General features: G+C 36.3%; 1 protein-coding gene and 1 non-coding gene across 5 annotated transcripts in view; one reads left to right on the forward strand and one right to left on the reverse strand.

Moving 5' to 3' along the window:
- LOC118279653 (LIM and SH3 domain protein Lasp) overlaps positions 1-16,708 on the forward strand; it is a 42,923-nt gene that overhangs the window by 5,081 nt on the left and 21,134 nt on the right. The gene's annotated exons all lie outside the window — the stretch shown is intronic.
- On the reverse strand, positions 1,081-1,153 carry Trnav-uac (transfer RNA valine (anticodon UAC)). Its single transcript has one exon. It is a non-coding gene; the product is annotated as a tRNA-Val (tRNA).

A 16,708-nucleotide genomic window follows, 5' to 3' on the forward strand; every position in this document is an offset into this window, starting at 1 on the left:
GAAACGAAAATAACTATTCTATGACGAATTGGTTTTCCATGACAATCATACCGTAATATTTATAGGTACATTAATTAGTGTTTAATACCATGTTGTTTCTAATTAAATTAAATTACTCATAAGGTGAAGTCATGCTATGGTTCATGACTGATTTATGAGGTAAACGGTGTTAAAGTATTATGTGCAAATCTGTCCAGTGATTGAATAAATATAGAAAACATTCTGCTAACATTGGTCACAGGTGACTTTATATGACATTTTTACTGGTCAATAATCTAACATCATGAATTTTAATTCCCTAAGACTGCAATCCAAAGCAGTTGGAATGGGGATGAATTTTAGTCAGTAAGAGGCTAACACTTTCTCGCCTTATACAGGGTTAAAGTTCCACTAGTTTCATGTCTGCACACACTGCTCATGATGATAAGTCCCTCTGTGACTCGAAACTAGTAGCATGTTTCTTCATTGATTTACGTGAATAAACTTTGATTTTTAGTTTAAATTATTTAAATGATAATGATAAACAAATGATAAATGATATTTATTTCTGTAAATAGATTATAAAATAACACTTTTACACGTCAATATTTCAAATAGCTAGATGAGGCCGGCCTTACGTTACCTTCCAATACCTAAGTTAGGTATAATAAAAATAATGAAATTAATCATGTGCAATTTATACATCAAATATATTTTTCCTGTACTTTATTATATTAGCAATAAATTTTAATACACCAATCAAGTAAGTTTTATAATAAAAAGGAAAAAAATTACAATACTAAAGGAAATAGTATGTATTATGTATTTTATTTTTTATTTGCATTGAGTTAACAAATTGCCTTTTTTTGTAGGTTTTTTTTTATATACTTTATTGTATTGTACACCATAAAACATACAATATAAACTGTAAATTATATAATAATGTGTACAATACGCGGTTTTATAGCAAAATGTGATTTCTTACAAGCAATATTTGTACAATTGTAAAAAGAAAAATACAAAAAATGCTGAAAAACAAGTTAATATACCTCAAAATTACGAAAAAATGAAAAACTTCAACAAAAAACCTACAAAAAGATATGATTCCGGCCAGGATCGAACTGGCGGCCTTCTGCGTGTAAAGCAGATGTGATAACCACTACACCACGGAACCAGTTGAGTGGTTGCCCCAAATTACTACCCACATACTACGTTCACTTTCATTCTACAATGCTATGACGTCATCGTAATATAATTGGCTGTACCTATTTTGTATTCGACATGCAACGTAATTTAACCTTTTGAACGCCAATGGCATGAATAGATGTCATGCGCAAGCGTGCCCTGTGCGCCACCGACATCTATAGATGCCAAGAAATAGATCACAGAGAAAAACAAAATAAACACATTCGATAACATTTTGGAATCCCTAATATTTTCAGGGTTATTTCGTTGAATTTGTGGCTTGGCGTGGGGGGCACAGCGAAGCGTTTATGCTCTGGCGGTCAAAAGGTTAACATACTAGCTACTGGCGCGCGGTTTTACCCCTAATCGGTTCTTATTCGGATGTTTTAAAGGATGCATTAGGATAAACCGATGTCATATTATTATTGACTTTAAAAAAAAATTACATGTAAAACAGCTCTGTTGTAACCTATTTACAAAAATAAGTTCATTGTTTCATATAGTCTATAACCTTTCTCAAAAAATGTACTATCAAACACAACAATAATTATTCAATTCGAACCAGTAGTTCCGGAGATTAGCGCTTTCAGTCGAACAAACAAACTTTTTTGTTATTTTTTTTATGTGTGGGAGAGCCATACTTCGGCATGAATAGGCCGGCTCGACCGGAGTGATGCTACGGCGTCACAGAAAACCGACGTGAAACAACTTGAGCGTGTGAAGTGTGAGTGAAGTTATCGAAGGCACAATTACCAATGCCCGTTTCCCCAAAACCCTTCAACTATTTAGGGTTAGGAACCCCTAAATAGCCGGCAACGCACGATTGCTTACCATCAAGTGATCCGTCAGCTCGTTTACCGGCTTATACCATCAAAAAATGTAAAAATTTAGCATAGAAAGATGTACCTTCATAATTAACTTTGGACTGTGTCTTAACTTATAATGAATGATATCAAAAAGATTTTATAAGATAAGACGTTTCGGCAAATTTTCGATAATTTTGTTTATGAATGTGATATCTTCAAGGTTATGCTTGTTTCTAGAAGAATCGTGAGTTTCCAATTTTCACTGTATTGTCAAAATATCGATGACTAGCTACTTCCGCGCGGTTTCGCCCGCTCTGCTTGGCTCCTATTGGTCATAGCGTGATGTTTTATAGCCTATAGCCTTCCTCGATAAATGCACTATAACTAATACAACACAAAAATAATTATTCAAATCGGACCAGTAGTTCCGGAGATTAGCGCGTTCAAACAAACAAACTCTTCAGCTTTATAATATTAGTATAGATTGTACTGAAACGCTGTGAAATCGTCCAATTTCGATGTTAAATCGCGTATTTGCGTCAATGAAAGTGAATTCACAATGCCTTCTATTTATTGTGTTCTCAAAAAGAAAAAAAAAGTAATCATTCGGCTAAATTACTGTAACAACCAATCATGTTACTACGTAAACACCTTTTGATATACGAAAATAAATCGTTCTGCTCATAAAATAAGTGTGGAATTAGGTAGTTTTTTTTTTTTTGAGGGGGAAAATCATCCAATGGCTTCTCCCGCCTTGGGCAAGGCGAAAGGGAGTGTCAGACTTTTACTGACTAAAAACCACCCCGTTCCTTCTCCTGCTTTTCGACCCGAAGCCCCGGTAAACCCGCTAGGTAGTCCGCAGCTCCGGATCAGCAATTAGATAGTTAGACATATTTTACAGAACGCTTTTTTTCGTCCCATGTTATGTTTGTCCTATATTGGAGTAAATCTATTAGCCAACTCCGTGCATTTTAGCATAGTGACTGCCCGGTTGGTGCGGTGGATAAGCAACTGACTGCCGTGCAATGCACGATTTACGCACGAAGCAACTCTTTGTCTGATCCACAAATTGTTGTTTTAGGTCTGAGTGTTATGTGTATTTGAAATTTTATGTTTGTAAACGCACCCACGATACAGGAGAAAATCCGAGTGTGGGGGGTAAAAAAAGAAAAAATATGTAGAACTCAATGTGTGCCTAAAACCAAAGACCCTTTTGCTTGACAATCGTAAAACCATTCTAGTTGTTAATGTCACAAACTTAAAACGATAACCACGTTCCAATAACTAACCGATACCTTATTGAATAAATGGACAGTGAACATAATATGGTATCAGTTGAATAATTATAACAACGTATTACATAACCAGTGATTAAAATATTTATCGCAACAATGCGGACTAATAAAGCGTGAAAGTCTTTAGATACCACTGCGGAGTTACCACGGAGTATTGGACGCTAGGAGTCCTATCTTGTGTGGAAATCGAAATTAAATCGATTAACTAATTATCGAAATTGGATTTTGGTACTGTAACAAGAGTTCTGCTTGCTTGGTCGAGTGATCGCAAGTGCGATTCCCGGGTCGGGTAAAGTACTGTAGGCGTTTTTCGGTATTTCGTAAACTCACGGAATCTGGATATGTGTCCAGTATATTGTAATCGGACTTATAACACAAGTGTTGAAAATTGGATGTACATTGTACAGTGGCATTACGTGCCGTAATATGCACCTCTGCCTACCCTTTCCGGGATAAAAAAGGCGTGACGATACGACGAACAAGGGTTCATCTATGGATGAATTATTATCATACTAACTATTTTGTAAAACGTTTAAAAGGGGCGTAAATTAAAATTAATAAAGGTAGTTATTTTACGCGAACTTTACAGCTACAAGAATTGACTACAGAGGGATTTACGAAAAGAGGAGTGGAAGGAAGAATACTTTCTAAGTCTGTGTGCTCCATCTTCGGCCATATCTTCGCTTCGCCGTCCTGGCAGTACGCGGGTTGGTGGCCAAACGCAGACTTATCAACGTTAAAAAGAAAAAAAATAGTGAGAGAGACCTTGGCCCCGCATTAGAACAGTCACGACTGAAAATAAAAGCATTGTTACTGTTACAGCTCCTACTAAACTATTACAAATAAACAGTTACTCCTTACCTCGATACTCTTTGCGAGTGACGTTAAAAATGGCGGTAATTAGACGCCATGTTTGTTACGATTTTGACAGTGACATAACTATTGGCGGGAAAGTTTACTTTCATAAAACTAGACTAGTGAATCGAGGAAATAAACAAAATTAATAGGCCAGTGCAGATACCTCTAATAAAGGTAAAAAGTAAAAGAAATTTATAGTAGAATGAAACCTATTGGAAATGGAAGAGAATATGCTAAAAATGGAAAAAAATAAAAATTCCACTCCATCCGAGTTCGGGAAGTGGGGGGAGGGAGGTTTTAAGAGGAAAAATCGGTTTATCGCAGTTTTCGGCGAAACTACAAGTCCTATAAAAAAAAGTTCAACGGCAAAGTTGTAGGTAATAAAAAGATCTACAACTTTTGTATTTACACTTTTTTTGTATTACCTCAAAATTTTGTGAAAAATTCAAAAAACTACGATTTCGGTTTTTCATTGTTATCTTCGTCAAAAATATTAATTTTTTAACGAAATTTTGTGAAAACGTGCCTTTGTATGTACCAAATACATTGTATTTTTTGGAATTGAAAAATTAATTTTTTTACCAATTATTGATTAAATACCGAAAAATTATCCTAATTTTCAATCGAAAATTCACGCGTCAAAATATCAGATTTTTTATAAAGTTCGGTGGGCTTTTTGTTCGTTGAAATCTCTATTTTCTGATAGTGTAAAAAAAAAAACGTTACTATGGAATATGTTCTTAAAAAACGCAATAAACTAAAAAAACTCGAATCGACAAAATTGTTTTTCGTCATTATGCACAAAATTGAGCTATTTATTACAATTAACTCATGTAGCGTAAGATTTAATGGTACATTGAGAATTTAAAAAATAAAATAAATTAAAACATTCTTCTATGATTAACAATCAAATAAGTTAATAATGTTTATATTTGATAAGACATCTACAATGTTATAAGAAAAATGTAGAATTTTGTTTTAATTAAATACGTAGATACTTATATATTCTTATTTGAAGATAATTTATAAACCTTTTTTATTTTTTAAGGTGGCAAAATCATCCAATCCAATCAAATGACCTCTCTCGCCTTAGAGGGAATGTCAGACTCTTAATGACTAAAAACTACCCTGTTCCTAGTCCTGCTTTTCGAGCTGGAGCCCCGGTAAACCCGCTAGGTAGTTCGCAGTTCCGGATCAGGCATCAGCCACACTAGACACCATCTGAGGTGGTCTGATGGCTCTTTGAGGCGCGCGTGGAACGCGACGCGCCGCATGCACGGCTTTAGTTCTATTCGGGCGGCAAACTACCCTTGCTCACCGTCTACAGACCCGTACTTACGGAGGCCAGAGTAATTTGCGCGATCCCCGACGCCCGGAGTATCTCTCGCGAAGGCTGGGGAGTGAGGAGGTTCGTTCCCTCACGTGCCCCGCATCCTTCTTTGCTAGCATGACTTCTTCGCAGAAGGAGGAGACGTCATCCCAGTGTCGCTCGCTCCTCCAGAGACACTCCGGGCGTCGGGAATCGCGCGACGATCTCCAGCCACCGTTCACTATCACCTGTTTTTTCAGAACATTTTCCATAGTAACGTTTATTTATTTTACACTATCGAAAAGTAGAGATTTCAAAGAACAAAAAGCCCACCGAACTTTATAAAAAATCTGATATTTTGACGCGTGAATTTTCGATTGAAAATTAGGATAATTTTTCGGTATTTAATCAATAATTGGTAAAAAAATTAATTTTTCAATTCCAAAAAAATACAATGTATTTGGTACATATAAAGGCACGTTTTCACAAAATTTCGTTAAAAAATAAATATTTTTGTCGAAGATAACAATAAAAAACCGAAATCGTAGTTTTTTGAATTTTTCACAAAATTTTGAGGTAATACAAAAAAAGTGCAAATACAAAAGTTGTAGATCTTTTTATTACCTACAACTTTGCCCTTGAACTTTTTTTTATAGGACTTGTAGTTTCGCCGAAAACTGCGATAAACCGATTTTTCCTCTTAAAACCTCCCTCCCCCCACTTCCCGAACTTGGTTGGAGTGGAATTTTTATTTTTTTCCATTTTTAGCATATTCTCCTCCATTTCCAATAGGTTTCATTCTACTATAAATTTCTTTTGTTTTAAAACCTATCTGCACTGGCCTATAAACGAAATAACAGATATTAGAAATCTCTTTTTTTTCGCTGTGGTTTCACTTGATTGCGTGCTCGTATTCTAAGTAACTTTTTTTTAGGGGGGAATATCATCTAATTACTTCTCTCGCCTTAGGCGAGACGAGAGGGAGTGTCAGACTCTTACTGACTAAAAACCACCCCATTCCTACTCCTGCTTTCGAACCGGAGCCCCGGTAACCCGCTAGGTAGTCCGTAGCTCCGGGTCGTTTATGAGATCCATTTTTCAGCTGCGATGTAATTAAAAGTCATTGTAATAGGAAGCACACATCAGCAGCCCTTTAAATGTCCACTGTTGACTAAAGACGGTCTCGCACGGAGAAGGTTTGGACATTAATATGCAACTGACAAATCGAAACGAAAACTAAATAGTTAGGTTATACCAAGACCTTGAGTTTAACAACTTCAGTCTCTGCCACTCAAGCAAGATGAAAAGAATATCGCAATACGTTTTCAAAATTCGTCAGACCTGACATTTAATAACGTAGTGCTTAAATACGTATTTTGTAATACTGAGGATTTGTTCAGCTATGTTTTTAATTACTCATATCTTGTCTGAAGAAATGAACCATTGTTTTGTCTGACAAAAAAATAATTGTGTGAACTGAATTTCAGCAATGTGATATTAATAATTAAGGTGTTTTTGCCGCTAGCAGAAACTAGGTGATGATGAATAATGTCCATATCATGGTGCTTTTCCACAAGAGATGTTCTATGCTACGTTGCTGTAGATGCGTTTGGCATCTACCAATCATATTCATTGGTACACATAGCTTAGCACTGGTGGAAACAGACTCACATAAGCTATGTTTTTTATATGGATGTGATTTTATTAGTGGTTTTACTTTCTATCAGGCAAACCCTAGCTTTTCCCCCACTTCATCAACGTCATATTGTCACAAGATGTCCACTACTGACTATAAGCCTCCCCTAAAGACTTCCAGATCTCCCGGTGGAAAGCCATGTGTATCATTGTCGCCACAATGTCCTAAAACAAACCGCTACAAGTAAATCATCACACAAAGATTTGCTGGAAATAAATAACTAATACAATTATGTAAAACTCTTCTCAAGAACTCTCCATTAGCGAAAATCATACAAAAATCCATTCAGCAGTTTTTGGCAATAAAGCGTCCAGACAGACTGACAAAAACTGAAAAGTAAACCATTGTCTTTTTAATAAGTTGTGATTAGCTAAATGGAACATAGTTACCTACGTTTAACCGAAAACTGGTGCAAGTATACATCTTTCGTAAAAAAAGGTGTTGACATAATCGTTTATGGACGTAGCAAGCTACAAGGTCATATGATAAGGAGTATTATGTATACACTGATAACGTTATAGGGTCTATCTCGATGTTTGCACTTGAATAAAAATGTATTGCATCATTAATGGAGTTTCATAATCGGGGTTTTTATGTAGTCTGCCATTTCAAGCATTTTTGAGGTGATTTTGGGCATTTACACTTAAAATCTACCCATCAGACTACCACAGATGGAGCCAAGTAGGGCTTACGCCTGATGAGGAGCTACGGATTACCTAACGGGTTACCGGGGCTCCGTCTCTAAAAGCAGGAGTTTTTAGTCAGTAAGAGTTTGACTCTCCCTTTCGCCTCGCCCAAGGCGGTCAAAAGTAATTGTATGATTTTCACCCCTCATCAATTATTACCTGCATTTCTTGTGCATAATTCTTCCTAATTTTTCTAGACACACGGTAGTGTGTCCGCCAAGTTCGAGCAAAAAAACCGACACACCGGCCGTGGGTTATATTACACGAACCATTTCGGGCCAAGTTCGACCCACCTATAACTCAAAATCTATTTTATCTACGCATATGAAATTTCTAGTATCTATCGAGATCTACTTACTTATCTAAAATACAAAATTTCATTAATGTACCTATTGTAGATCTTGAGATATTGACGTCAGAAAATCGCTATTTTTACTATACACTCACTGACTGACTCACTCACTCATCAAAAACCTAGACCACTTCCAATAGTCGTATTGACTTGAAATTTGGCATGGAGGTAGGTCTTTAGGTCAAGGTAAAGGAAAAAATCTGAAAATGGCCAAGTGTGAGTCGGTTTTAAAAATAATGAAGGTGTAAATTCATACCCCTAAGGAACTAAAACAAAAAAAATATCTATATCTTCCAATGGTCGTACCGACCTAAAATTCGTTACGAAGGTTTGTATTTAGTCAAAGTAAAGTAAAATAAGAAAAAAAGAAAATAAACCTTACAAAAATAAATGAAATCCCACCCAAAACATAAATGTGAAAGGATGCCAAGTTCGATAATATTGGAATGCTTCGCCTATAAAAGAAGTGAGATCTAAATAAGTACCAAGTTCCATACACAGACCTCAGTTAAAAATGATATAACTTGGCAAGTTTTAATAGAAAATTATATACTTGACTCATTGCGTTTAGTAGGTTTATAACAAAGTGTGTGAAAACTTGCCAACTTGTTATATCATTTTTAACTGAGGTCTGTGTATGGAACTTGGTACTTATTTAGATCTCACTTCTTTTATAGGCGAAGCATTCCAATATTATCGAACTTGGCATCCTTTCACATTTATGTTTTGGGTGGGATACATTTTAGTCTAAGCTGGAAATTCGATGTCCATTATAATTAAGCTATAAGCATTACAGCGTTCTTTTTAATGGACTTTATGTTATAACATTTTTTTTCAAGCTATAAAGAACCTTCCAATATTCAAAATCAACAAATCCACGGAAATCAGTTTTCCAGAAATCAGTTTCGTTTTCTTACAATCTGCATGCTTATAATAAGCTCCATAGCTCATAATCCACCTTATCTGATATTAATCCACTGACATCATAACCGTACTGTTTGTCTTTTACGTTAAAATTCTTCATTACTTATAGTCATATCCATAAATAGTCTGATTAAGGAAATACCACTCGTTCCTGTTTTATGTTTAATATATACGGTATGTACGGAAGCAGTGCTTCTTTGTAATGCCCCTATTCTGTACATATTTCCACGAAATTGACTCATTTTTGCAGCAACTAAAGTGCGTATTTTAGTCTTTACCGTACAATTTATGAATTGGTTTTCCTATTTGTTTGTGTTTAATGACTAAATTCTTGGAATTATTGTCCGTATTTGGAAATGTGTTATTTTATAGCCCATTTCATGGGGAAAACTTTCATATTAGATGTGATGAAGCTATGGTTTTTATAAGCATTTTATGTGTCATATAAAATTCCACGAGCAATCAATGTCTCATCATCATCATCATCATATCAGCCACAAGACGTCCATTGCTGAACATAGGCCTCCCCCAATGACTTCCAGATAGGCTGATTGGAAGCGACCTGCATCCAGCTTACTTGTCTAATTGTCTAACCAATGTCTAACTCACACGAATCCACAGAAAACTTAAACCAAGAACCAAAAACTTGCGTTTGATAAAACTAGAAGGCTACGCATACCTACGAATAGAAACATTCTTCATATATCACAAAAAATCGATACAAATTAAATGAAATCGGACCCTATTCAATAATTTTCGTGTGGATATTAATCCCTCATGGAATTATACGGTCTCCTATGTCACATGTGACTCCCCTATGCTTGACAATAAGCAGTGCCAAGGGGCAAGGGAGTGGTGCCCATTAATCTCTATCTGAGGGGAGTGGGTGCTTAGCTATTTTTGGTAAAGTTCTGTTTTTGTTATCTCCCAAAATGTGTTTGGAAATGGACTATTGTTGAGGGTAGCTATAATGATTGAAACGATGCGAAAGTTTGTCTGTATACTTGGTTAAATTATAAAATTTTACACCAAAAGGCAGTATTTTCCGGAAAAGGATCTAGATTTTATTATAAGTTTCGTGAGACATACTAAATTAATTATCTGGGGGCACGGCAGTGCCCCCGCCAAGTCGAGCAAAAAAAAAGCGGCACGGCCGTACCATCCTTTTCTCGAAGCAATTCGGGCCTTTTTCGACCCCCTATAATTCGGTTGTGGATAAAGCAAGAAACCTGAATCTTCAGTAACTAATCCGGCATTGTATAAACACGGAATATTTAAAATTTCAGTCAATTTGAACCCGTAGTTTAAGAATGACAACTTGTTAAAGTTTCTAAATTTTGTCACTCACTGACTCACCGATCATCAAAAGTCCAAGGCACTTCTAGCAGACTTAGAAGCTTCATATTTGGAATACATATAGAGTTTAGTGTCTTAATCATGGGAAAACTTAAATATTTTGTAATTTCGATCCAGTTTTCCAAATACACCAACTGCATCAATAACTTTGTAATCCCATATAAATATATGGGATTACAAAGTTATTTATGCAGTTGGTGGTTGGTGGTGGTTATAAATTTAATAGGTGCTCAAGAAGTAGTACCGGAAAAGAAAAAGAGGAAGACTACATATAAAAATAAGAAAATATCATAAGACCTTTAACAAAATTCGTTAGAAGTAGATGGTATCAAAAAGAAAGGCTACAAAGAAGTGAGATCCCATCAAAAACATCCTGTAAAAAACCCAAGTCTCGCAGCTCAGTCTTTCTACCGTCAAAAGTTGTGAGATCCATGTAATACCAAGTCGGTTAATCTATTTAGTGTCTACTTGAAGGACCTTCTGTCTTAAGTTATTACATAAGTTATTATCATGCCAATATTAAAAATATTTAACGTTTTAAACAAATAGATCGACTTGGACATCGCATGAAAACAAAATGAATATAACAATATTATATTAGATTATTTAGTCTCTCGCCCCCCTCACGCGATTGAAACTCTCGTTCCTGTTGGTCGCTGGCCCGTCGTGCTGTGTAGTGTGATACATACTAATAATCAAATCAAGCGATGTCCAAGTCGATCTATTTGTTTAAAACGTTAAATATTTTTAATATTGGCATGATAATAACTTATGTAATAACTTAAGACAGAAGGTCCTTCAAGTAGACACTAAATAGATTAACCGACTTGGTATTACATGGATCTCACAACTTTTGACGGTAGAAAGACTGAGCTGCGAGACTTGGGTTTTTTACAGGATGTTTTTGATGGGATTAAGTTGTCGGCTTACTTGCTCATGAATATGAACCTCTTGCATGGCTTGAAACTAGTCGAGTTCCTCGTCAAACAGTTACGTGAGTACATTTCTACGTATAAAATGTACCTAGAAATATAAAATACGTATCTAATATTTTAAAATGATCTACAAGACGGACATATTTGTTTGATGCGGATAGAAGGCTGCTGTCCAGGTGGGAAGAGCTTATCATAAATCTACAAGCGGATACCGTCGTTCTTTCCCACTCACTCCCATAACAGACGTTATTTCCGAAATTAATTAGTCATTTATCCTATTCCCATACATCATTAAAAAGAAGAAATCCTTTAAAAATTCCAAACTACCCTCTGCTAACGAGATAAAACACGATGATTTATACCCAGAACAGTAACTTAGTATGTCAACATTTGTGTTCGGTGAAGCGTCAAGAGTCATTGTGCTCATGTTCACAACTGTGACCGAATGACGGTAGTCGGGTGACGTCTATCGACAGTTTTGTAGGACATTCGGGAAGTTTGTATAGCTGAAAAAATGTCGAGCAGTTCTCTGTTTTTTGCGAAGAAAGTTGTGTATTGAAAATTTGATGTATGATCCGTTGTGCGCTTGTCAGTTTTTGCTCGTTTCTATCGGATGATATCGGTGTTCTGATTGCGTTTTTACGAAATGTGTTGATAATTTCGTTTTTATATTCGATAAGAGTTACATGTTGTTACGCTTTTTTATATTATGTCCTCATTAAGTAATAAAACGGATGGTAAGGGGACCCCGGTGCCTCCTTTAGGTATAGATAGTGGCCAACGGGGAGGTTTTAGTGAGGTAAAATCCCATAGTTTTTTCCCTAAAAAGTTGGGTGCCGTTTGAGGTCCAGGTTTCCCTAGCATAGGGGTCATTGAGCATATATTTGTATTACAAATATCTTCCAGATAAGTGTCATGATATTTTAATGTGTACTTATTTTCTTTGAAATTAACTATTTTTATATTTCATTGATGAAGTTACAAATTACAGAAGACACACTTGTAACTAACAACACCATAGTTTTAGTGGCGCTGATCTTTTACTCCATTTCCCCCATACAGTACCGAAACAGTACTTATTCAGTACAAAAAATAAAAGAATTGTTACTTTTAACTGACTTCCTAAAAAGGAGGAAGTTCTTTTCCATAGCCCTTTATTCAGTTTCAAAACAAAATTCTATCGAAGAAATAAACCACCAGTTTGGTATCCCCCTTGTCATCGGGCGCGCCTAAACACAATAATTGATTTAATAATTCAATTCAGAGCACTACGTCTTGCGATCACTACGCACTGCGTATGCGCAGTGTTTACTGCAACTCGAAACAATGACATTTGTAATCTGTACAAAGAAATCTTATCGTAATTGAATTTCTTTTTACGATTGACTATTATGATGTAATGTTAATTTTCTTTAGAACTCAAGCTTGGTAGGATGTCAAGAAAAATAGGGATTCTACTTGTTTTTTGCTTCTTATTGATATCAAAGTTATCAAGGATTTACTGGGTTTCTTTCGGTTTTTCGAAAATTTCTCAGTAGTAGCACGGTGTCTGGAATTGTGCCCAGTATATGGCAATAGGCTTAACCCCTATTACATAATGAGACTTTTAACACACATGGTGAAAAGCGGGTGTACATTGTACAGTGGCATTAAGTGCCGCACCTCTGCTTACCCCTTTGGGGATAAAAGACGTGACGTTGCTTTTGCTAGACCCCCTAAAAGCTAGTCCTAACGAGTGAATACAAAAGTTTTAAGTATTCGACAAATTAACTCAAAATCATTAGACTGACCATTTATCGAAGGCTTCGAAGAATAAGAGAGATATAAATATTACATAACTTTGCCAATTAAGTACACCTTACATACACACAACTGCTAAACAACTCCTTAAAAGGACCTGGCAACTGCTTCCACGTCACAATGTAACATGCAGATGGCCAACACATCAACACATGTACAACCAGTATAAACTGACCGTCGAATATGTAGAAAGATCATACATACAATCATCAAGTGTGGGAGAGCCATGCTTCGGCACGAATGGGCCGGCTCGACCGGAGTGATATCACGGCCTCGCAGAAAACCGACGTAAAACAACGCTTGCGTTGTGTTTCGCTGTGTAAGTGAGGTTACCGGAGGCCCAATTCCCCCCTTCCCAATCTTCCCAATCCCCGAACAACAACCCTTAAATTCCTAACCCCCAAAAAGCTGGCAACGCACTTGTAACGCCTCTGGTGTTTCAAGTGTCCATGGGCAGCGGCGATTGCTTACCATCAGGTGATACGTCTACTCGTTTACCGGCGTGTTTCATAAAAAGAAATACATAGGGAGATCATGATATACTGGTATTATATAGCTCTATGTATAGTCGTGTGTACAATGTAGAAAGTGGAAAATAAACTATAACTGCGACTCGTAAGGTTAACAGTCGATTGCACAATTGTAAGCCTTTGTTTAATTAACGTATTGACATTAAACGCCGATTTTAGAGGTGTGTGAATGATAGTATTTGTTATTGCGGCTGGTGCCCTAAATAAATATTTGGTTGCAAGTTTAAGTGTGAGAGAGCCATGCTTCGGCACGATTGAGCCGGCTCGACCGGAGTGATACCATGGCCTCACAGAAAACTGACGTGAAACAACGCTTGCGTTGCGTGAATGATCCGTCCGCCCGTGCGTTGCCGGCCTTTTGGGGGTTAGGAATTTAAGGGTTGTTGGGGAATCGGGGATTGGGAAGAGGGGTAATTGGGTTTCTGGTAACCTCACTCACACAACGAAACACAAAGCAAGCGTTGTTTCACATCGGTTTTCTGTGCTTGACGAAATCATTTACGATACGGTAAAACGTACCTGCTGAAAACCTTTTGTTTTCTTCTCACACATCTATTCTATCAATAAATAGGTAGTTTATTATCTTCGATATTAAAATATCACTATACTAAACAGCAACAAATAGAGACTAGCACATAAATAATCTATATATTGTAGAAAGTAGCAACGAAACCATAACTGCGCATGCGACCCGTTGCGGGTTCAGAGCCGGTTGCACAACGCTAATCTTTTGTTCACTAACGGTGGTTTGGCATTCAATTAACGTTTTTATTGTTGTCATTTGAAATATTATTTTCTTTTGTTGTTTTGTAGTTACTTGTGTCTCGTTTTTTTTATTTTGCAGTTGGTAGGTGTTTGCGATAATTACATGTGTGGTTTTGATGTTTTTTATCTACTGTTTATGCGTAATTTACGTGTAAAACGGCGGTTTATCAAGGTTAACATAAAATTATCCTTATTAATTTTTGTACTAGCACTATACCTTTGGTTTCGATTACATGGTATTTAAGAAAATCAAGATATTTATATGCTTATGTTATTCCATATTTGGACTGGTGTCATAATAGTTTTAAGATGTAGGGCATTTTTTAAAGTAATTTACTAGATTTCAATCTCTTTTTGTGCTGGGAAAATCATTCAATTACTTCGCTTAGCTAAGTGGAAACTATTCTAATTCGAAGTAATTGAATGATTTATGGTTAGGCGTCAGACATTTTCTATCTAAAAACCACCCCATTCCTTCTCCTGCTCTTCGAGTAGGAGCCCCGGTAACCCGCTCGACACAATATAATGTAACTTATAACATACATAGTACATAGTTACATACATACATAAAGTGAAATGTGTCTATCCTTATCTGTGTAACAAGTCAGTGTTACCTTTATAGGAACACAATGCGTCGTATACGTTATGTTATGTTATGTAATGTTACTTGTTTTGATAACCCTTGTCGTACATAGTAAGTTTAATTGCCACGCCTTTTGTGTCAAAGTGGAAGTGTAGCTTGTATCAAAATTTTGCATAGTTAACTGCCGTCCTCAGAGATTTTAATGGTTACTTAACTATTGTTTTCGGAATAAAATCATTATTCAAGAGCTGTTTAAGTAAACATTAAATGACTCTAAGTACGACAGTAAGTCTTAGTTACATTTTAAATAATAGGGGTTAATTTTGCTAAATTTCTAGTTCTGGCTGAAGTTATCTTGTTGAAGTTATTGATATGTTCTGAATTTTGCAGTATGAAATTTCCAACAATTGATCAATCTTTATCACGCGTTAAGCTCCCTTTTTTGAGGGAGGAAAACCATCTAATGATTTCTCCCGCTTGTTTGAGACGAGAGAGTGTCAGATTCTTACTGTTTAAAAACCACCTCGTTCTTACTCCTGCTTTGAGCCGGAACCCCGGTAACCTGTCCGCAGCTTCTCACGTTAAACGTTAATCCTGGGCGTCAACGAGAACCGACGTTAACCGAGGATTTGCTTCAACTAATTTCTATTGGAAGTCACAGCTGATTATCACTCAGGATGCACTTTTCGTTAGTATTACTATCCGAACTATTAAATAATCGGCTCTATTTTCAAACCCACTCACAATTTCATTACAACAAATAGAATGGCCTTATTAAAAAAACTATATAACTTAAACATTTATTTTAATTCGTTATCCGGATGCATACATACATATATTCTAAAACAGATGCTCCTTAACTTATGTTGAAATGAAAATAAAAGAGTTGGAAATCAGCTGTTGGACGTACAGTCAAACCAACTTCAGTTTTAGTAACTGTTTTATGAAATTCAGCTTTATTTTGTAAGAGTTAAGTCTGTGTGTTGAATGGAGGTAGTTTAACTTTCTTTGTTCGAATGCGCATGCTTCAATGATCGTTTTAGGCCAGAGAAATAATGTTATAAAGGAATAATGATAGTTTGGAAATGTTTAACAATGAGGAATTATTGTTTTTTCTCATGGTATTGGTATCTTTCGGTTTTATCTGTAGATTACATGGCATTATGAGCTAGATTCGATATTGAGAAATGATTAACATTTAGGATGGTTGTTTTGCAATTATGTTGATTTACCCTAAAAACATTTCGATCTAAGTAATCACGGAAAAAAAATGAATGATACGGGATATGACAGAGCCAAGCTTAGCCACTGCTAGGCCGGCTCGACTGGAGTGATGCCACGGCTTTGCAGAAAACGCTTGCGTTGTGTAAGTGAGGTTACCGGGGGCTCAATTATCCCTCTTCCCAATCTTCCTAATCCCCAATTCCCCAACAACCCTTGAATTCCTAACCCCCAAAAAGCCGGTAACGCCTCTGGTGTTTCGGGTGTCCATGAGCGGCGACGATTGCTTACCATCAGGTGATCCATTCGCTCGTTTATCGGCTTATACCATAAAAACATCATGTATTTCTTATAAAACGTTATTATACCATTTTAAATCATAACCAGCAGTTCACCTTAACCCGAGTTTACCTTCCTTCACCTTTTAC

The sequence above is a fragment of the Spodoptera frugiperda genome, chromosome 22 (genome assembly GCF_023101765.2).
Source record: "Spodoptera frugiperda isolate SF20-4 chromosome 22, AGI-APGP_CSIRO_Sfru_2.0, whole genome shotgun sequence".
Classification (NCBI taxonomy): domain Eukaryota; kingdom Metazoa; phylum Arthropoda; class Insecta; order Lepidoptera; family Noctuidae; genus Spodoptera; species Spodoptera frugiperda.